The sequence below is a fragment of the Silene latifolia genome, chromosome X (assembly GCF_048544455.1).
Source record: "Silene latifolia isolate original U9 population chromosome X, ASM4854445v1, whole genome shotgun sequence".
In the NCBI taxonomy this organism is placed as follows: Eukaryota; Viridiplantae; Streptophyta; class Magnoliopsida; order Caryophyllales; family Caryophyllaceae; genus Silene; species Silene latifolia.
Genome location: NC_133537.1, coordinates 325,875,806 through 325,898,143, shown reverse-complemented (window position 1 = coordinate 325,898,143; position 22,338 = coordinate 325,875,806). Strand labels below are relative to the sequence as shown.

The following is a 22,338-nucleotide window of genomic DNA, read 5'->3' as shown; positions in this document are numbered from 1 at the left end:
ATTACTCCAACTAGGATATGTTACCTTTGAATTTTTTATTATTTTAATTATCTATACTACATGTGTAGGCTGGTGGTGGTAGTAGCACCACATCAAAGACTCATTCTTTCCGTGTGAAAGTTAGGAGTATAAACTCCACAAAATATAAAGGGAAGGATTACATGGAAAAAGTAAGAACGGGGACGATGATGACACTGTATGAGGAGGCTGGCCATCGCATAGCCTCCGAGCAACTGATAATTATTCCGCTCGAGGAGGATATTCTAGGGGCTGAGCGCCAAGCGCTTATATCATGGGATCTGCTAGCCGTATGGGCTGGACTAGACCAGATTGATATAGCACACATATTTGTTTGGATGAAGTAAGTTTCTTAATAAATAATTTCACAGTCTAATATTCTGACTACTAGGTAGATAGTGTTTTAAATACCGGAATTAATACCGTAATAATGTAGGATATTGCAATTGAGAGTGATCCCCGAGAAGAATATTCCATCTGATCAATACGGATTCCTGTGCCCCTATGTTTTATCTTTATCTATTCCGGATTTCTCGTTCAAAGAACGGGTAGATTATATTGCTCAGCAATTGACGACAACCAAGAAGCTGATTTTTGGCGCTTATAATGAAAAAGGGTAATAAACAAATTAATATTACGTTTCCCCCTACAATTGCATTTTCATAACTAATATATGTACTTGTTAATAATGATGATGTCTCTTGATGTAGGACTCATTGGGTGCTAGCAGCCATCATGCCGACAAAGAAAAAAGTTTTCTGGTTGGACTCTATACATCACCAACCAAGCGAGACTTTTAAGCGCTTGATTAATATGTAAGTTTATAATACTGATTTATTTATAATAACATTAAGTTTCAATTTTTATTTATAGAAAAAAGCTCATTTTTGCCCCTAAAAAAATGAGTTTCTGCCTCCTTTTTTATTTTTTAAAAAAAGGGCCTTTGAGAAGAGAAGAGCAAACGAGCGGGATCAACCCACGAAAGATTCTGATGTTGGCCCCGAATTTATTACGATAACAGGAGTACGTGCTCAAATACAATAACATTAAGTGCAAAATCTGTGTTTAATACTAATATAATACCTAAAGTTCAAGATTCTGATGTAAGCCTTCTCTCGTCTGTTTGTTTTTATGTAATAATAGGCCCTCGCCAGACCAGATAGCATACAATGTGGATACTACGCTTGTCGGTTCATGTTGGAGATTATTAGGCGAAGATATATCATTATTCCTCCAAAGGTTAGTAATTTAATAATGTGTTTATTACTTTTTTTAAATTAGAGCTAATGTTGTGTTGCTTGCTGCTATATATGCCATGATGTTGCTATGTTGTCTTGCTTGCTTTTTGCTATATATACCATAATGTCATCTCTTTGTTTTTTCCATGATATGCAATCAACCCGTCGAAACAGTTGAGCGTACTCAAATATAGATATAGACGAGGTAAGAGACATGTGGGGCAACTACGTCTTAGAATATATTAGAAATGCATGATACTCAGAGTTTAGATCAACTTATTAGTAAATTTTTTGTTGAAGTTAGGGAATGATTAGTTCATGTAAATTCAACTCCTTGTAAGTATATATATATATGATGCAAATTTCTTGTTGTGGTTGAATTGAATCTATTGAGTTCGATGAACCAGTGTGATTTATCTTTAGTCTTTGGTATATGGTGTCACGACATATGCAGGTTTTTGAATAGCATGAAACCAATTTATTTTTTCAAAACATTAGGCGTTTGTAATAAAAACGGTTACTAAAAAAAAACCGTTGTGAATACCTTTAACAACGGTTAATAAAAATAACACCGTTGTGAATGACATTCACAAATACCCGCGCATAATATTCAACAACAGGTTTTAATCGAAGAACCGTTGTTAAAAGTATTCACAATTTTGGAGGTAAAATTACAACAACGGGTATTAAACAAAGAACCGTTGTTACTAACAGTTTCAACAACGGGTATGTAACATAAACCCGTTGTCAAAAGACTTCATAATTTTGGAGGTAAAGTTACAACAACGGTTATACATACGACAACCGTTGTTATATTATTCCCTCCAAAATTTTGAGACACTTTCCACAACGGAGAACACCCAACAACAACGGCTTTTAACCGTGGTGAATACTTTAGACAACGGTTTCACTAAATAAGCAAACCGTTGTAAATACCTTCTACAACGGCCGCTTTAACAACGTCCGCTTTTTTATTTTACAACGGTTTTTACCCGTTGTTATAGGCTGTATCTGTAGTAGTGTAATCCCGACTTCCTTTATAAAGGGAAGTGATTATTAACATAAAATAAACCTAACACGGAATAAAAATCCCGAGTATATAAGCTAGTCACTCGATCGAGCAACTTTATATCACTCGATCAAACAAATCCAAGCTAAAACCTCTCGATCGAAGACTTTAGGTACTCGATCGAGCACTTATCAAAAAGGCACAATTCGATTGAGTAGAAAAAGGACTCGATCGAACAAGATAGTACTCGATCGAGTACTTTCCAGTGCACAATTCCTGCTTCGCGCACTGAACTTAAAACGGCCTCCATTTCTTCGTTACTTGGGCAAATAGAGCGTTTCCGGTGGCGTTGGAAATTTAAGAGCACAAGCTTTAATTTCCAATTAGAATCACCTGAAAATCAGTTATAGAAATCGAGATATGGCTCTTCAAAGTAAGCACTGGTAATTTGAAGTTCTTCCTTTGCTCACCTAGCAATCCTACTTCTTTGCGCATCTCAAAATAGTAGTCTACAAGCTCCGACTCAACTCATCTCATAAATGCATGCATAGGGACATGTATTAAGCTTGATTTCGCTTCTCTTTGGTTCATTCCTACAAATAAGACAAGAGAAACCAAAGTAGACAATTCGGGGGACATTTGTAGCTGAACATTACACAAAATGCATAGAGATGCGTGCAAATATGATACAAAAATCCTATATAAAATGCACGCATCACATACCCTAATTTGGGTTGTATTGGGGGTAGTGATTGATTGTGTTGGTTGTGATTAGTATTGTTTGATTACCATTGTTGTAGCTGACGATGTGGTACTCGTTGTGCATTTCTATGATTGGCTGCAGTGTAACGAATTGCGAAAAAGGTAGGGCTTCCCTACTCAGTCGGTTGTATAATTGATTATAAGAGATGATTGTGGGTGACTGTTTGGTATTGTTATCATTGTGATTGAGATTGTACTGTGATCGATTGTTGTTGTGGGACCATTTTCGGGAGATGGTTCCAATCCTTTGTTTGCCCCATGTGGCTCCCGTCACAAGGGGGATGTGCATATTAATGATCTGGGTTCGCTCGTTGCGATGAGCGAGGATTTGGTGGGAAAGGTTGCGGTCCCCCACTGGCAGTGTGGGTTACATGTTGCGATGGGTAACCTGGCAGGGCTACACACTCGGGTCTAAGGGTGTTAATGAGACGAGACAGCTCGCAAGCAACTCGAGATCGGCTCGGTCAAAGCTCGGCTCGTGCAAGCTCGGCTCGGGCTCGGAATCGGCTCGAAAGCTTAACGAGTCAAGCCGAGCAAAGGCTGGCTCGACTCGAAAAGCTCGCGAGCGGCTCGAACTTGTGTGATTACATTAGATATTGGTCATATTTTATAAAAATATTTTATCATGATTATATCTTTGTACTACACGTATCAAATGTCTCACTGATTTGCCAAACATTTTCACATATAACTTTCGAACCTTATCATTGAAAATATCAGAACAAAAAAATAGAAAAACAAACAATTTTATATAGGCTCGATTTGGGCTCGAGTTTGGCTCGAGCTCGCGTTAAAGCTCACAAGCTTTATAACGAGCGCATTTTTTTCAGGCTCGGGTAAGCTCGAGATCGGCTCGAGCTCGAGTTTTGGTTCTTGAGCACAAGCCGAGTAAGGCCAAGCTCGGGCTCGGCTCGGCTCGTTAACACCCCTACTCGGGTCTCATTCCCCTCCACTCGGGGTGGATTTGGGGGAAACGCGATGCGTGACGCCCAGGCATACGTGCCCTCAGCCGAAGCTTTGGGCGCAACTTGTAACACCCCACGGTAATTGAAGAGGTCAAGTGATAGGCTTAAATGAGTAGTGCTTAAACGGATTAGAAGTACTACTCATATCAACAAAGTGCACTTTCTTTTATGGTCATCCATGTGAAAAAACTCCAAAGTTAAGCGTGCTTGGCTGGGAGTAGTCTTAGGATGGGTGACCTCCTGGGAAGGTACCCGGGATGCGCATTAGTGAGGACAAAATGTGCTATAAAGGACTTGTGTTGATCTATGGGTCATGTACACAGCCTGGTGAGCTATCATAAGTAACCGCTCCCGACCCGGTTTGGGTCGGGGTGTTACAGAAGGCCTTTGATAGATTTGATATTTTTATTCCTCAAATGTGGAAATTTTCATCCGATGGCTCCCTCCACCTCATGGATGGTTATTATTAAATACGGACGGGGCATCTAAAAGAAACTCGGGTATAGCGGGAGGTGGCGGAATTCTATGAGATGAAATGGGTAATTTCGTCACTGCATTCTATTTCTCATGTGGCGTGTTTTCATCAATGAAAGCCGAGTTGTTAGCTCTACTTACCGGGTTGGAACGAGCGAAGTCGCTTCGGGTTCGAAAATTGCTAAAACATATCCATGTGTCAATATTATTAAAGAAGAACAATTAGTAAGTAGTAGTCTGAAATTTATCGTCAAAATATGTCAAGACTTGATTCGAGAAGATCCCTGGACGGTCAAGCTGGGCATACTTATAGAGAAGCTAACAGAGCGGCGGATTTATTAGCTAATACAGGAGTGAACGCTAGTACTATTCCTACACATTTAGATGTTCCTTTAAATGAGCTGCGTCCTATCTTTCGGGAGGATATATTTGGGGTTGCTATTCCCGTGTAGTAGCGAACAATTAATTTTCGGGGCCTAGCCCTTTTTGGTACCAAAAAAAAAACACAAAAAAAATGATGCATCAGGTATTGAACCTTACAAAAATGAAGGTCTCAACCACCATAGCCACCCGCATTTTTAACACCAACCTCCACCCTCTCCTTCGCCACATATCCACCGCCGTCGCTAACACCACCGCCACAACCACCAAAGCTGCGGCGGCACGGCCACAAAGGGCGTCGAAGGTGTATATCCTCAGAAAAATAAATGAAGTGCGGTCTACAAGTGGCAAAGTGTCCGATGCTTTGCACCGTATTATAAAAACAGGTCAACGATTTTACCCTGTTTGATTGTTTCAAAGACCTCCGTAAAAAAGGCCGTTACCAACAATGTCTTGAGGTAAATACTCCATCCGTCTCGAATCTCGATCATTTGTTTACTTTTTACGAGTACCTGTTCTAATATGTTAAAAAGATGCCAACTTTTTATCTGATCACATTGTTTTGTCTGAATTTGATTAGTCTAATTACTTTTTATCTCGACGCAATTTTCATCTTGGGTCATTCACCTAAACTGAAACCGAAACGATTTCTTTTATGGTTTTAGCTTGTGTTTATGTTGGTCTGTTCTTTTAGTGACTTCACAGCTGCTGAATGTTGTTGTTCTGGGTGATTGAAAGCAATACTATCCAACAACAAAGATTGGATTTATTTTTTTTTTGGGTTAAAGCATTACCTTTAGTTTGTCTCATTTGTGAAAGCGACACCTTATCTAACGGTGACGGAGCCAAGATTTTAACTCGTTGGGCGAATATTTGGCAAACGGGTAAGAGTATAAGGGAAACTCGAAAAAAGTTCAAAATTTTGAACTGAAGAGTGAAATTTTAATTCTGGGGCGAGCGCCCCTCTTAGCTCCGCCACTAGTTTCTAATGGAACACACCATCCGAACTGGCGTGTTTCCTTCCAAGAGCTAAGAGCATCCGCAAAGGTGAGACTCCTCATATTTTCTCTTTCCTTTTCTTATTCATCCACCTCATTTTCCACTAACTTTTTCATTTACCCTCCCCATTTCATAACTATATTTATGCAACAATGGGGTTCCCAATTCACACACAAAAATTTGGGAATCTTCCCAAAAGTAATACAAATTGCTTTACTTTTTTTTTAGACCTCCCCTAAAAACAGTGGAGCCCCATTTTATGGGGAGGTTGGTGCAACAATGGGGTTGCTTATTTGAGGAAAGAGAAGACAAATGGGAAGGTGATTTCTCTCTTTTGCGGATGCTCTAAGTTTCTAATGGAACACACCATCCGGTTATTTCATTTGTTGTCCTATTTCATTTTGGGGGTGTCTCAGTGAATTGTTGTCCTTTCTATTTTAAGAATGAACTTGATGAGCAATTTGATCATTTACACTCAATTTGATCCACTTATCATTTAGTAATTGGTCCCCTGCTCTTTCCTTGGTTTTTGTGCCAAAATCAAAGTACAACAATTGACCGGGACGAAAGGAGTAATTTCCATACAACCCCATTTTACTGAATAATGATTGAGAGGGTGTGAGAATTAATATATTGAAAGGATGCTATTTTTATCTGATCACATTGTTAGTACTATATTTGCTTAGTGTAAGTACTATATTTGCTTAGCTATGATGATGGGTCATTACTCCCTCAGCATAAAGACCAAGAAGAGAGGAATGGGCCATTTGTTAACGGATGACAAGTGGAAAATAGTGTCATTTGATGATCAAACTAGTGTAGATCCCGCGCAAATGCGCGGTATAAATAGAGCTTTTAATTTTTACTATAATATTTATAGATTTCAGATTTATATCTCATGAATTTTAAAAAAAAAAACAAAAATTAATCTTACAATTAATCAAGAGAATTGAGCAATTTCATGAATTGTGTTTATTTATGAAAATATTTTAACTACCCCATATTATTTTAGTAATTTTTTTTTCGTCGCGAAGTTAATAATAGGGGTAACAATTTATGTATAGAGATTATAGTTTTATACCAATTTCGTTTTATTTTTATTAAATGATTATATTTTTAAGTTTAATGATAAAAAAGTTATTTTTAAATGAAAAGTTATTTTAATAAATGAAATCTAATTTGTTTTCATATATAAGTTAGAGCACTTTGGAGGAAAAACTTGAGATAAGTTTTATTCTTTTATTCGTAGTATATGTTGGGGAAAAAATTAACACTTTTTTCTAGAAAGATACGTGGCATGCATCAAGAGGGGAAAAGCAAGTGTGAAAGAATTGATGAGTTGGCAAAATCAGGACCACAAGTTGAAAGTAAACAAACACATTTAACATGGGAAATGCGCCAGTCAAAGGGGAGAAAAAGTCAGAGCAAATTCCTCCTGGAAAATAGGTAACCGCTCCAGGAACCTCGCAACGGGCGTGCAGGGCCCTGAAAAGAGGAAACCCTAGGAATTCAACTATAAAAGAAGAAGATACACAGCAGCAAGGGCATTCACTTCCGTGGAGCTTACTAGAAAAAATATTGTACTTCCTTACTTGCAAATCACTCTCGATTATAGTATAATTATTGGTGGGATTCCGACTCCCCCCGCGGTTGTTCCCACAACGGGTTTTCCGCGTCACCAAAATTCTCTCGTGTCACTCTTCTTCTTCCGTTGCTCATTGCCTTTATTTATCAATCTCGTTATACGCTCAAGACCATAGACGATCACTTTGACCTCACATATTAACATATAATCGGTAAAATTTACCCAAAACAATTTGGCGCCCACCGTGGGGCCTCAGTGATCAATTTCTCATAAAGTCGAAATTAAGCAATCCGTCCGTCATCATGTCTGGATCCAGTGCGAGTTCGTCTAGCACCCAGGGGGTATCCTCTCAATCCTCTGGGGGAAGACCTCTTCCAGCGAGTACGGGATCGGTCACCGCACCATCAGCAGTCAGTCAGATGGCCCCGGTCAGCACCTCCCCGAGAGCCATGCCGCCACCTTTCAAGCCACCCCAAGCGCCTAAGGCGTCAGCAGCACCCGCTGTTACGAGATCAAGCAGGGAAAGCAGTCCCAGCAGGACCCAGATCCAGGCGACTGCATCCGGAGGAATCCATCAGGAGACCGCATCAGGAGGAGTCCCGAAGAAGTCAGGAGCCTCATCACCAGACCCAATGCGAGTGGTGTTGGAAGGAATGGATACCCTGCACCGAGCCATCGAAAGCCTGAGGAGAGACAACCAAGACCTCAGGAACCAGATCGCAACAGTAACCAAGACCTCGTCGGCCGCGCTGCCTCCACCTTCTGAGGCCCCAGTTCCGGCTACCAACGCGGGCCCCAGACAGATTCCATCGGAGCTGGTCACCAGATTGGATCTTGAAGGAGTACCACCCAGAGGAGCCATCGAGCCCAGCGGATTGGGATTCCTGTCTTTTGATCGACCGTTCAGCTTGCAGCCAACCCCAGGTAGTGTTTTGTCTAATAGTCAGCCAGGAATTAACTCGCAATATTTTGCAGGAACACCCGTCCAGCAGGTGGCAGGATGGAATCCAGGACCCAGCGTCAGCATGATGAACCCAGCAAGCGGACACCTCGCTGGAGGAACCTGGGTGTGAGGAATCTCTTCTCAACAGGCACCAGAATGGCAGCCGGGAACAATCATCCATGCAACACCTTTGGCAAGTCAGCCAGGCAGTCAATTCCCAGGAGGAGCCTGGTTGGGAGGTACATCTGTCGGCTCTTTTCCGCCTGTCTCTAACCCTCTTGCAGGAACAGGCAGCTTGCTGGAACAACAATACCAGGAGTTGAGGGACCTGATGTACAGGATTCCTGGTGTAGCAAGGCCCCTGGAAAAGGTAACACGAGATAGCTATGCAGATTCCCCTTTCGTGGATGACATAGCCCTTGTAGGTGTCCCAAAAGGATGCGCGCCGCCAGCCATGACGCTTTACGACGGAACCACGGATCCTCTTGACCATATCAACCACTACAAGCAAAAGATGATGGTGATCACCGCGACAGGCTCCTTGAAGGAAGCCTGTATGTGCAAAGGGTTTGGATCTACCCTATCCGGAGCAGCCTTGCAATGGTTCGTCGGCCGCAAAATGTATAACTCCTTCGCCGACTTAGTCAATGCCTTCCACCCAAAGTTTTGCAAATGGCCATGGACGAAAAACAGACCAGTGACCTGTACCGGATAGTGCAGGGACCTGAGGAGGCCACCAGAGATTTTCTGAACAGGTTCAACAGGGAGAAGGTGGCAATCCCTCGGTGCGACATAGCCACGGCCATAGAAGCATTCCGCCAGGGGCTCCGCCAGGAGTCAGACTTGTATAAAGATTTGACCAAGTACCCATGCACTACCTTCGAGGAGGTGCAGACAAAGGCAATTGCAGTCATGCGGCTGGAAGAAGACTCGAGCCCGGGAGGGCGGCTTATGGCACGATTCTACATCCGAAAGGCACCGTGGAAAAGCGAATGAAAGAGCCAAACCCTACAAACAAACCCGTGAATAAAGTATCGGAGGGCCCGGAGAAAAGAACAACTCGAGCCACCTCCAGAAAGTAAGTGAGTATAAATTCTCAACCAATCTTGCAGGTGTACTCAAGGCCCTAAAGGAGATCCGAGGAGTCAGATGGCCCAGGAAGCGGGCTGACGAGCGTCCTAACGACAAGAGAGACTCCAGTAAAAGGTGTGAATATCATGATGACATCGGCCATGACACCGACGAATGCTACACCTTGAGAAAGGAAGTCAAATTCCAGTACGATCGAGGAAACCTGGACCACCTATTGCCAGGAGGCTCCGCCAAAGTTCATTCCACTAACCAGGTTCTGCCTACTCCTCCACCTGTGTGCACTAGAATTGTAAATGTTATTACAGGAGGCTCGGAATTGTGCGGCCTGACCTATTCAGCAGCCAAGAGACACGCCACACAAACCAAAGGAGATAAGCCGAGTTTTCTGCAGAGTCGGCCCCGGACCTCCCCTGCGATCACCTTTGATGAAACAGACGCACAAAATGCTCCAGAACAACACCACGACGCTCTGATCATCACCCTCCCCATAGGAAACTGCGAGGTACGGAAGATCCTGGTAGACACAGGAAGCTCCGTCAACCTGATTATGCTGGAAACACTGAAGGTCATGGGGTTCAGCGAGAAGGACTTGGCAACAAAAGAGGTACCTCTAGTCGGTTTTAGTGGCGAAACGAAGCACTCTCTGGGAGAAATCGTCATCCCGACCTATGCCAAAGGAGTCAACAAGCAGGTGAGATACTTGGTTATCGATGGGCCCTCTACTTACAATGTGATTCTTGGCAGGCCCTGGATCCACGAAATGAAGGCGGTACCTTCAACTTACCACCAATGCACAAATTCCCAACGCCTTGGGGAGTGCAAGAGATACGTGGGGATCAGGAAGAAGCCAAGAATTGCTACAAGATAGCCCTAAAACCAACGGCGGACCGCCAAAGATAGCAATTCAGAGCGAGCATCCGGGAAGAATACGTCGAGCCACCTCGGCGAGAGCTAGACGAGATCGGCTGGATGAGGCGCAACCGAACGAACCATACTCATCGGGTCAGAATGCACAGGTAAAGTCCGTCAGGAACTTATTCAATTATTGAGAGCTAACATGGATTGCTTTGCTTGGTCCCACAATGACATGGTAGGTATAAATCCAAGTATCATAACACACAAGCTGAGTGTGGACCCAAGATATAAGCCTATCCAGCAGAAGAGGAGGAAAATTGCTCCAGAGAGGAACCAGGTCATAAACCAGGAAGTAGACAACACCTCATTGCTGGAAAAATCGAGGAGGTAAAGTACCCGGAATGGCTGTCTAATGTGGTGGTAGTCCCGAAAAAGAATGGCAAGTGGAGGGTTTGTGTCGATTTTACGGACCTAAATAAAGCTTGCCCTAAAGACCCGTTCCCGCTGCCGCACATAGACGCTATGGTGGATGCCACAGCAGGCCATGGAATGCTCACATTCCTGGATGCTTGGAGTGGTTACAACCAAATCAAGATGCACCCAGATGATCAAGAGAAAACGGCATTCAGGTCAGAGCGAGGTATCTATTGCTATAACGTGATGCCCTTTGGTCTAAAGAATGCAGGTTCCACCTACCAACGGCTGGTGAACACTATGTTCAAAGAACAAATAGGCCGCACCATGGAGGTGTACATCGACGACATGGTGGTGAAATCAAAGCAAGCTACCCAGCACGTTGAACATCTGGCTGACACTTTCAGCACCCTGAGAAAATATGAAATGAAGCTGAATCCCTCGAAGTGCACTTTCGGAGTCTCCAAAGTGGGAAGTTCCTGGGGTATATGGTCACCCGAGGGGGGATAGAAGCCAAAGATCATCAAATCAAGGCCATACTCAGTGAGTCACCTCAAAAGCCGAAGGACGTGCAGCGCCTGACGGGACGAGTAGCTGCCCTAAACAGGTTCATAGCAAGGTCCTCAGACAGGTGCAGGTTATTTTATGACATCCTAAGGAAGAGCCAGAAGTTCGAGTGGACGGAGGAACATGAGGCAGCACTCAACGAGCTGAAAAGATATCCGAGCACTCCACCACTACTATCAAAGCCGAACACGGAGAGCCCTTGTCTTTGTACCTCTCGTAACGGAGGTGGTGTCGGTGCGGTGCTAGTTCGAGAGCAAGAAGGAATACAAAGATCCAGATATACTATGTCAGTAAGTCCCTGCTACCTGCAGAAACCAGGTACACCTCACTCGAAAAACTTGTACTCGCGCTGGTCACAGCCTCCTATAAGTTGTGACCTTATTTTGAATCCCATACTATCTCTGTGGTAACTAACTACCCTCTTAAGACTATAATGAGGAAACCGAGTTATCGGGAAGAATGGCCAAGTGGTCCATACACCGAGTGGCTACGATCTGAAATTCGAACCTCGGACAAAGAATCAAGTCCCGGCTCGCGGACTTCGTCTTCGACTTTTCCCCCTCCCTCCGGATGCGGTGAGAAGGAAATCCTCACTCGGAGGAGGATAAAGGAGAGCAGTGTGGGAGCCAATGTAGATGGAGCCTCGAATATGAAGGGAGCGGGAGTTGGTCCGGTCCTTAAGTCACCCCAAGGAGACCCTGCTTTGGTCCGAGCGGTTCGGTGCGAATTCAAAGCTACCAATAACGAGGCAGAATATGAGGCCTTGATCTTGGGTCTGCAGCTGGCTCTGGACCTAAAAATCAGGCACCTCCAGGTATACAGCGACTCCCAACTCATCGTGAACCATGTAAATAACTCTTATGCAGCTAGGGACCCCACTATGATGGCCTACCTGGAAATAGCGCAAGCGTTGAAACTCAGGTTCCAGACCTTCAACATCAAGCAAATCCCCAGGGACCAGAACGTGGAGGCTGACGCCTTAGCTGCCCTGGGGGCAACATTCAAGGCAGGTACAATCTCCACCGTACCTATCGTCCACGTACTAGAACCTGCAATATCAAAAGCAGAACAAGGCAACGAAGGCACAGCTGGCTCACCACAATCACAGGAAAAAGAGGTGTTAGCAAACACTACCAGCCAAGAAGAGGCTGTAGATTGGAGGAAGCCTTATCAAGATTGGTTGCAGAATGACACACTTCCAGCAGACAAAAAAGAGGTAAGAAGCTTTAAAATGCGAGCCTCCAGATTTGTACTGATTGATGGTGTCTTGTTCAGGAAATCCCATGCAGGACCCTACCTGAGGTGCCTGGATAAGGATGAAGCCCAGGCTGTTTTACATGCTATCCACAGTGGTGAATGTGGAAACCATGCAGGGGGCAGGAGCCTGTCCAACAAGGCCCTCAGGCAGGGGTACTTCTGGCCCACGATGCGCAAGGATGCTATGGAATACGCGAAAAAGTGTGACGCCTGCCAAAGGAATGCACCAGTCAGCCACCAGCCTGCAGAACCTCTGCACCCAGTTATTTCTCCCTGGCCTTTTATGAAATGGGGAATGGACATAGTGGGACCACTGCCCAAGGCACCAGGAAACAAGGTCTACATGCTTGCCATGACGGACTACTTCTCCAAATGGATAGAGGCGGAATCATTCTCCCAGGTTACCGAGGCCCAGGTGATATCTTTTATTAAACGCAACATCATCTGTAGGTTTGGTATTCCATCTGAAATAATATGCGATAATGGGTCCCAGTTCATTGGCAATAAGACAGAAGCATTTTGTGCCAGTTGGAACATTTCATTGCAGAAGTCTACTCCCAGAAACCCTCAGTCCAACGGCCGGGCGAGTCCAAAGAATAAAATCATAGTGGAGAACCTGAGAAAGAAGCTGGAAGAAATTGGGGGCAAATGGGCAGAGGAGCTACCACTAGTCCTGTGGGCTGACAGGACCACCCCTAAAGTAGCAACAGGGCAAACCCCCTTCAGCCTGGTATTCGGGGCTGAAGCAGTTATTCCTTCAGAGGTCAGGGTTCCTACCCACAGATACGGGTGCCTGACAGAGGAGCGAAACCAGGTGGAAATGGCAAGCAGTTTGGACACGGTGGATGAGCTCAGAACCAGCGCCCAGATCAGGATGGCTTCGTACAGGCAGACAGTGGCCAGAAGTTACAACAAGAATGTAAAGGTCAGGACCCTGCAAGTAGGAGACCTGGTCCTGAGGAAAGTCTTCCAGAACACTAAAAACCAGAGAGCGGGCAAATTTGCCTACAATTGGGAAGGACCATACCAGGTGGAAAGTATCGTTGGAAATGGAGCCTACAGACTCATGACAATGGAAGGGCAAATGGTCCCCAGATCATGGAATATCATCCACCTAAAGAAATATTACATCTAAAGCGACTAGAACAGTCAGCAACCAGACATACAACACGACCCCACCAGGTTCCAGGTTTTGTTAAAATGTTCTTGTCTTTCTAAGAGCTTCAATTTAAAAGTAGAACTTTAAAATCCTTTTTAGAGCTTCCAAATTAAATCTCTTAACTTCAAATTATCGGACTATAATTTTCAGTATGCTTTAAATGAGTTACTTTAAAAAATCTAAGTGTTACTTTAAAATCTAAGTTTTAAACGAATTACGCTCTAGAAGATAGGAGCCTGCAAAAGCTAATCTGGTGGAGTTTCTATGTACCTACACAGAGAAGCATGGATCTACGGCTAAGTATCCACAGATCGGATGAACTAGGCTCCTGCAATACTCAGCATCCATGCAAGCGAGGTTCCTCTGAATAGAGGGGCAAAATAGATCCCAGAGCCTCCAATCAATGAAAGCCGGCAATAATACAACGAAAAAAGGTGCACGCACGACAAAATAAAGGTACGCCAGAAAACGGCAGAATATTAATTAAAGCGCCTGAAACGGCAAAATATCAAAAGTACGCCTTGCTCCCATGAGCAAGGCCAAAACACACCGAAAATTATCCAAAAGACTAACAAAGTTTTATGCCACACAGGGGCCCGAAAAACGGATACTAAAAACCAAAAAGAAAAGTTGGTCCAGGAACCTCATTAATCCAGAAACACATGCTCCACCCCTGCATCAGGAGTAGGAATAGTCTCAGGAGCAGATTGAGCAGTGGAGTCTCCCGCAGGAGCCAGGCCTCCATATGGACAGGTTCCCCCTTGCACCTCTTCTTCTTGGCGGTGAAAAGTCATCATCCTCCGGGCGTCAATCTCAAAGTCCGACGCATCCCCGATCAACCTTCTCGGGAAAGACTCGGAAACAACCTCTCTTCTTCCTCCGGGTCCCGGGACGAGATGCTTTCCCTCGTTGAACTCCTTGATACGAGGTGATCTTCATCTCCCGGAGGAGCAAGTGCAGACATCGATCGGGGCCTTGGACAAGTTGGCCTTCTTTTCTTTCAAAGCCTTGTTTTCGGCCGTCAGAGAGTTGTTAGCTTCCAGAACTTGAGCCATCTGTATCTCGGATTCCTTCAAACTGTTGCAAATGGAGCCCGCCTCCTCCCTGAGCTTAACCTTCTCCTTCATCTCGGCATCTAGCTGACGGAGCAGGTCCTTCTTCTCTGATTGCCGACGGCACACTTCATCCTCAAGTTGGGCAAGCCTCTCGCGGAGGAGGAGCGATATTTGCAGCGACTGGGGAAATCAGCAAGACAACGATTAAAAAAAAAAAAAAAAGAGAAAAGAGAAAAAGAAAGGAAACGGGTCTTACCTCAAAAGCATGTTCAGCATCCAGGTCGGACAGCTCCTTTGAAGTCCTCTTCTCCAAAGATGAACGGGGACCAGGAAGCATCAGCCGCTCCAGATAAGGCCAATGCCCCAAAGACCGAGAAAGACCGAAACCCTCGGGAAGCTTCAAAATCATTTCAAAGGGATGAACATTGGGGTGTCATGAGTAGGAGGCCTAGAGAGTTCAGGAGGCAGAGACGCCAGAGGAGTAGCCTCGATGGGAGAAGGCTCAGAGAAGGAAGCAGGCTTCTTCGAATGAGCAACCTCAGCATCCGGGGTGGAATCAGCCTTCCTCTTGGAAGCAGGCTTGGGCGCACCTCCCGTAGCCCTCTTCCTTCTCTGGGCTAAGATCATTTGCAGGGTAACCTTGGGTCTGACAGTCTCTGAGGATCCTGGAGAGGCACAGAAAAGAGTAAGGCCCCAGGAATAATGCAGGGTCCTGGAAATAGAGAAGTCAAGGAAAACATGCAAAGGAAAAGCCTACCAGTCATCGTTGCTTCTTCCTCCTCCTCTCCGTCAACGGGCGGTGTTCCACCTGGAATAAGGCCCAATAAGCGGTTGAACGACCTCTGATCAGGAGGCAGACCAAACAGCTTGGTAAGAGAAGCGGTCTCGTCTGGCGAAGGCACTAAACGGTTCAAGCCTGCACAAAAAAGCAAGTAAGGAAAGTAAGAAAACAAAGAACACGAGAGAAAGAAGAAATCCTAAATACCTGAAGTGGATCGCCACTCAGAGTACAAGTAATCAACTGGAGGAGGAAGAGAGTTAATTTCTACAAAGATAAAGCGACGGAACCAGTCGGTGTCATTGGGCTTAGGAGGAAACACTATGCAGTGCTCCTCATTTTCTCGGACTCGCAAGGTCACTTGACCATGGCCCAAGGACCTCACAGTAAAGAGATGACCCAGATCACCGAGATTGATCCCGGAGTCATATAAATCGTTCATAGCACAAAGGGGGAGCAACGTACGCCAAGCGTACGGAGCCACCTGACACACGGCGAGCTTGTTCAAACGGAGGAAATCTTGAATCAATTTCGGGAAAGGAAATCTTAAACCCAGAAAAAAAGGGTAGAAGTAGAAGCATGTCCACCCCGGCCTACGAAAATCCGCCCTCTGGCCAGGGAGGGGGACATGCACCACCACCTCATCAGAAAAACCGAACCACTCTTTTATCAAGGCAATATCAGATGCCTCAAAAGTAGAGTCACACGAATGCGTCAGAGCAAGAATAGAAGCAGAAGGGAACAAGTTGGAAGGATCAGAAATGGGAATCGACATAGAGGAACTAGAAGAACGAGTATTTTTTCGGGCCATTACAAAAAAGGAAAAGTGAGATACCTGGAATGGGAGATGAGAAAAATGGAGGATGAGGGAGATAGAAGATGAAAAGGACGGAAGATGAAAGAGACAGAAGATAAAAGAAAATGGGAAGTTGGAAGGAGTAAAAGAAAGTTATAGGGAAAAGAGAAAGTGGACGGTTGGGAAGTGATTAATGGGCATGGAAGTTAAAAAGATAATGGGCAATCATCCGAAAAGGCCTGGGAAATCGTGCAGACGGTTTTTTGGCGGCTCAGTCAGTTTAGAAATTCCCGCCCAAGTGTACTTGCACAGGAATTTGGGGGCAATTGTTGGGGAAAAAATTAACACTTTTTTCTAGAAAGATACGTGGCATGCATCAAGAGGGGAAAAGCAAGTGTGAAAGAATTGATGAGTTGGCAAAATCAGGACCACAAGTTGAAAGTAAACAAACACATTTAACATGGGAAATGCGCCAGTCAAAGGGGAGAAAAAGTCAGAGCAAATTCCTCCTGGAAAATAGGTAACCGCTCCAGGAACCTTGCAACGGGCGTGCAGGGCCCTGAAAAGAGGAAACCCTAGGAAGTCAACTATAAAAGAAGAAGATACACAGCAGCAAGGGCATTCACTTCCGTGGAGCTTACTAGAAAAAATATTGTACTTCCTTACTTGCAAATCACTCTCGATTATAGTATAATTATTGGTGGGATTCCGACTCCCCCCGCGGTTGTTCCCACAACGGGTTTTCCGCGTCACCAAAATTCTCTCGTGTCACTCTTCTTCTTCCGTTGCTCATTGCCTTTATTTATCAATCTCGTTATACGCTCAAGACCATAGACGATCACTTTGACCTCACATATTAACATATAATCGGTAAAATTTACCCAAAACAGTATATAGGAAGATTTGTAGAATCTAACACACATAAAAACCCAAAATATATATGGTAGTCCAAAATATTTTACTGAATATATTTTTTTCTCTACAAAGGTCCAATATTTATATAGAATAACCAAAGTGTTAGGCCCAATTTATAGGTGAAATGATTTGAGCGGGAAAATCTCAAGTTTCACCTATTCATTTAGTAAATAGAGGATTACCAGTAAGTGGATTATACATCTGATGTAGTACATCAGATGCTATAATTTTTGAGCATTAAGATAAAGTTTTTGAGTTTTAATTTAAAATTTGAGCTTTATTATAAAGTTTTTGAGTTTATTTACTTAAACTTTAATCTCAAAAAGTTACATTATAACTCAAAAAAATTACATATAAGCTCAAAAAAATTTGATTTTTGACATCATAAAACTAAAATGTAATTTATAAACTCTATAGTACTCGAAAAAAATACACAAAAACTCAAAAAGCCATTAAGTATGATGTAGTACATCTGATGTACAATCCTTTTTCTCTCAAATTACCAAGACGGAGGGAGTAGTAAACAATGTCATTTGACTCATTTCTAAGGAAAAAAGATGGATTCTTTTTGGTTTAGTAGCATGTGCACACATTGATCTCCCTTGAAGTAGTACTAAATAGAAACGAATTGAGAATTTTTTTTTGGGTTTTACCTTGTATTTATGTTCTTCTCTGCTTAAATTTCACAGCTGCGAAAAGTTGTGGGTGATCTGTAAGCAACACTATCCAAGAAAAAAAGAAAATTGGACTTTTGGGTTTGTCGCCACTGGTAGATGGCATGTTCCCTTTACGGAGCTAATTTTCGAATTCCCAATCTTACAACTCGTTTACTCGTGGTGTTGCTCCTCTAGTGGCAGTGATGTTTAATATGCTTTCAGGTAATTGAGTGATTACGTGCTTTAAAAGATGTAATTTTGGCGACATTTAATTCTCTCGTTTATGTTTGTGGCAGACTATAGATTGGTTTGAGAAAGGCAAATTTGACAGTTCAAGTAGACACTTTTCATTGCGCGTAGATACGTTGCACAAACTTAAGGGTCTTGCTGAAGCTGAGAAGTACTTTGACAGCATTCCGTCTGGTTTTAAGAACCGTTATGTATATAGGTCACTCTTAACTTGCTATTGTGCTGATTTGGAAACTGATAAAGCCATGGCTACTGTTATAACAGAAGCAAGAAAGAACAAATAAAGAACAATAAAAGACAAACGCACAGATTTACGTGGTTCACTAACGGTGTGTTAGCTACGTCCACAGGGCAGAAGGGAGAGAGTTTTATTGATATGTGAGGAGTTTTTCAGATTACAGATTCAGACGGTATGATAAGCATAACTGCTAGGTAGAGGATTAGAGAGTTTATATAATACTCTCTAAACTAATACAGAACGACCTAATAAAGGCCCAAGACAGACCTAGCCCAATAACAAATACGGATACCGTTTAAGTTTCGGGGGCGTTGCCCCCGAACCCCTAAACCAGGGCGCTTCGCCCCTGGACCCAGACTCGCTGACCGGGCAGCGAGACCCCCGCATAGTTATACGAAGCGGCGGTTAACAGAATCAAGGCACAAACCCAACAAATCTCCACCTTGACTTGAATTCTCTCACAAACAGACAGATGTACCAGATGCATTCCCATAAATGCCGGATGTACCGAAAAGCTCTTCTCCTTCCCCCTCGGATATTGCCCCCAAGAGGGCAATTACAGATCTATAGATATTTAGCAAGTCCAAACAATGTTGGAACTTGCTATGCGGAACTCGGCTTAGTGAACATGTCACCAAGGTTATCGGCGGTACCCACTTTGTTCACCTTAATTCTCTTCTCATTTCTCGAAAAGTGATATCTCACATCTATATGCTTAGTCCTCTTATGATGGACTTGATCTTTAGCCAAGCATATTGCACTAAGATCATCACAGAATACAATAGCTTGCTCCGATGTAGACCCAAATCATCGACCAATCCTTTTAACCAGATTCCCTCTTTAGTGCTGCGGTCAACGCCATATACTCTGCTTCAGTAGTAGACAAAGTAACTGTAGGCTGCAATGTAGCCTTCCAACTGACGACTGAACCACCAAGAGTGAAAACATAACCAGTCATTGATCGTCTGCTGTCAACATCTCCTGCATAATCAGAATCTGAGTACCCTGACACAAGGCACTCTCTATCACCTCCATAAATGAGACCAACATCAGATGTACCCTTAAGGTACCGAAAAATTCTCTTCACAGCTTGCCAATGTTCTTTACCTGGATCACCCATAAACCGGCTCACCACACTGACTGACTGTGCTAAATCAGGTCTAGTGCAGACCATAGCATACATCAAACTACCCACTGCACTAGAGTACGGAACTCGGGACATGTACTCCCTTTCTTCAGCTGACTTGGGTGAGAAAGCAACGAACAGATGTGCATTCGATGCACTAGGAGTATCTATGGATTTAGCGAAGAGACATGCCAAACCTTGCTAGCACCTTCTGAATATAGCCTTTCGAGATAAGAAAAGCTTCTTCTTGCTCCTATCCTGTAGATCTCCATTCCCGAGAATTTTTCTTCTTTGCACCCAAATCTTTCATCTCAAATTCAAGACTTTGAGGAGACCCTTCAATTTCGAACATCGAGACTTGCTCTCTGCAGCTATCAACATATCGTCTACATATAGGATCGGATAAATGAGAGACTCATTCTTGACTTGTTGTAATAAACACAACAATCATACGGACTCCTAGTGTAGCCAATCTCCAACATGTAGCTGTCAAACTTTTTTATACCACTTTGCCTCGGAGACTGTTTTAGCCCATATAAGGACTTCTTGACTTGCAAACATAGTCTTCTTTACCCGGAATCTGGAAACCGTCTGGATGAGTCATGTATATCTCTTCTTCCAACTCTCCATGTAGGAAAGTTTGTCTTCACATCTAGTTTGTTCGAGTTCTAAATCCGATGTGCAACTATTGCTAGCAACACTACGATGGAAGTATGTCGACCACTTTGGCGAAAATATTTCATTGTAGTCTACCCCCTCTTTCGATCGAACCCACGAGCTACCAATCGAGCTTTATACCTTATACCCTCGGTGAGCAGTCTCTCCCTCTTTCTTCTTGAAGACCCATTTACAAGTAACAACCTTTCTCCCTTGAGGCTTCTTGGATAATTCCCGTGTCGATTCTTTTGAAGAGACTCCATCTCATCTCCCATGGCGGCAAAGCCACTGGGCGGTTCAGAACATGTTCTTTGCTTCTTTGAAAGTGGATGGCTCATGTAAGTCAGGATCCACCTCCTCAAAAACCTGAAGTGCATAACCCACCATATCTTCAAAACCAAGTCTATTCGGAGGCTTCCCAAAATTAGGCCGATTGACCGTTCACGGGCCAAACTCTGCGATTCGGAATCTGGTAATGAAGAATCGATGGAACAGTTTCGGATTCGGACCGTAGTGGTTGATCTTCTTCTGTGGTACACTCTCATCAAGAGTGTCTTGCTTCTCCACCGTTTATCAACACTACTACTACTATCTGACAACATATAAGACTTCACGGTAGGATTAACCATAGAATTTTCATCAAAGACAACATTTCTACTCAAAATAACCCTACCCTCGGATGGAGACCGGATACGGTATCCCTTGACACCATCCCCATAGCCCACGAATACTCCTTTTTTAGCTCGTGGCTCAAGCTTACCTTCACTAACATGATAATAAGCGGTACTACCAAAAGCCCTTAAAATAGAATAATCAAAGAGACTTACTGGACCACATCTCAAATGGAGTTTTGAGATTCGGACTCGTGTGAGGTCCCCGATTTATCGAGATAGCATCTTTGTACTAACGCTTACCTTAAATCTTCTTGTTAGTCCAAAGGCATTAGAGAGCATGCACCTTGCCCTCTCCGAAGTGTCGATTCATTCGCTCTGCTACACCATTTTGCTTTGAGGTGTATCTCGGATGTATGCGATGTCTAGCAATCCCTTCATTCTTGCAGAACTCGTCGAACTCGGAACAACAAAACTCTAGGCCGTTATCAGTTCGCAACCTCTTGACCTTCTTCCCAGTTTGATTCTCCATTAATGCCTTCCACTGCTTAAAGTGAGTGAAGGCTTCGTTTTTGTGCTTCATCAAATAAATCCAAGTCTTCCTGGAATAATCATCAATAATAGACACAAAATACCTGTGACCTCCCAAAGACTCCACCTTAGAAGGACCCCAACAATCAGAATGGATGTAATCAAGTGTGCCCTTGGTCCTATGCACTGCTTTAGGAAACTTGCTGCGATGTAGCTTCCCAAAAACACAATGCTCACAGAAATCCAGATTCTTGACCTTGTGACCACACAAAAGATCTTCTTTTGACAGAGTCTGCATCCCCCTTTCACTCATATGACCAAGTCTCATATGCCACAACTTAGTCAAATCTTCTTTATCAACATCTGAGGATGCAACAGCAACAGAACCTGACAGAGTAGATCCCTGAAGATAATATAGAGTACCATGCTTGATACCCCTCAGAACTACACTCGAACCTTTGCGGACGTTCGAACTCCACCTACACCTTGAAAGTGAAACCCTTCTTGTCTAACGTGCTTAAGGAGATCAGATTCTTTGTCATTAGTGGAACATGTCTAACCTCGTTCGGTGTACAGAATTTACCATCATGTGTCCTTACCCCGATGAGCCGATTCCAACTATCCTGCAAAACAAGACTATTCGCCATAGAAATAGTGCCTCCATCTACCTGTTCATAAGTTGTAAACCACTCCTGCGCGGACATATATGGTAAGATGCTCCAGAATCTAGAATCCACACATCAGTGTGATGCGTGACCTTACCCGTAACTAGAGCATAATCATCTTCCTCGGAACCCGCATCTGCTACACCAAAGAGCAGTACTAGACTTGTTCTGTTTATCTTTCTTGGGACAATCGAATTTCCAATGCCCCTTCCCTTTACATGAAGTTACAGACATCACTAGGTTTAGGACCTCTAGAAACATAAGAACCAGACGAACCAGAATTACCGTAAGTACCGAAGTACCGAAGTACCAGTGAAATTAGAAGAACCCGAATAAGAAGGCT

The 22,338-nt window shown here is 43.7% G+C and overlaps 2 long non-coding RNA genes across 2 annotated transcripts; both read left to right on the top strand.

The window, feature by feature from the left end:
- The first annotated feature begins 208 nt into the window (after positions 1-208).
- LOC141622059 (uncharacterized) lies at positions 209-812 on the top strand. Its single transcript, XR_012532854.1, has 3 exons — positions 209-361; positions 455-634; positions 729-812. It is a non-coding gene; the product is annotated as an uncharacterized LOC141622059 (long non-coding RNA).
- Positions 813-5,232: 4,420 nt separating this feature from the next.
- Positions 5,233-18,422, top strand: LOC141618280 (uncharacterized). The gene is made up of 3 exons (XR_012531351.1): positions 5,233-5,305; positions 17,952-18,140; positions 18,215-18,422. It is a non-coding gene; the product is annotated as an uncharacterized LOC141618280 (long non-coding RNA).
- The last annotated feature ends 3,916 nt before the right edge of the window (positions 18,423-22,338 follow it).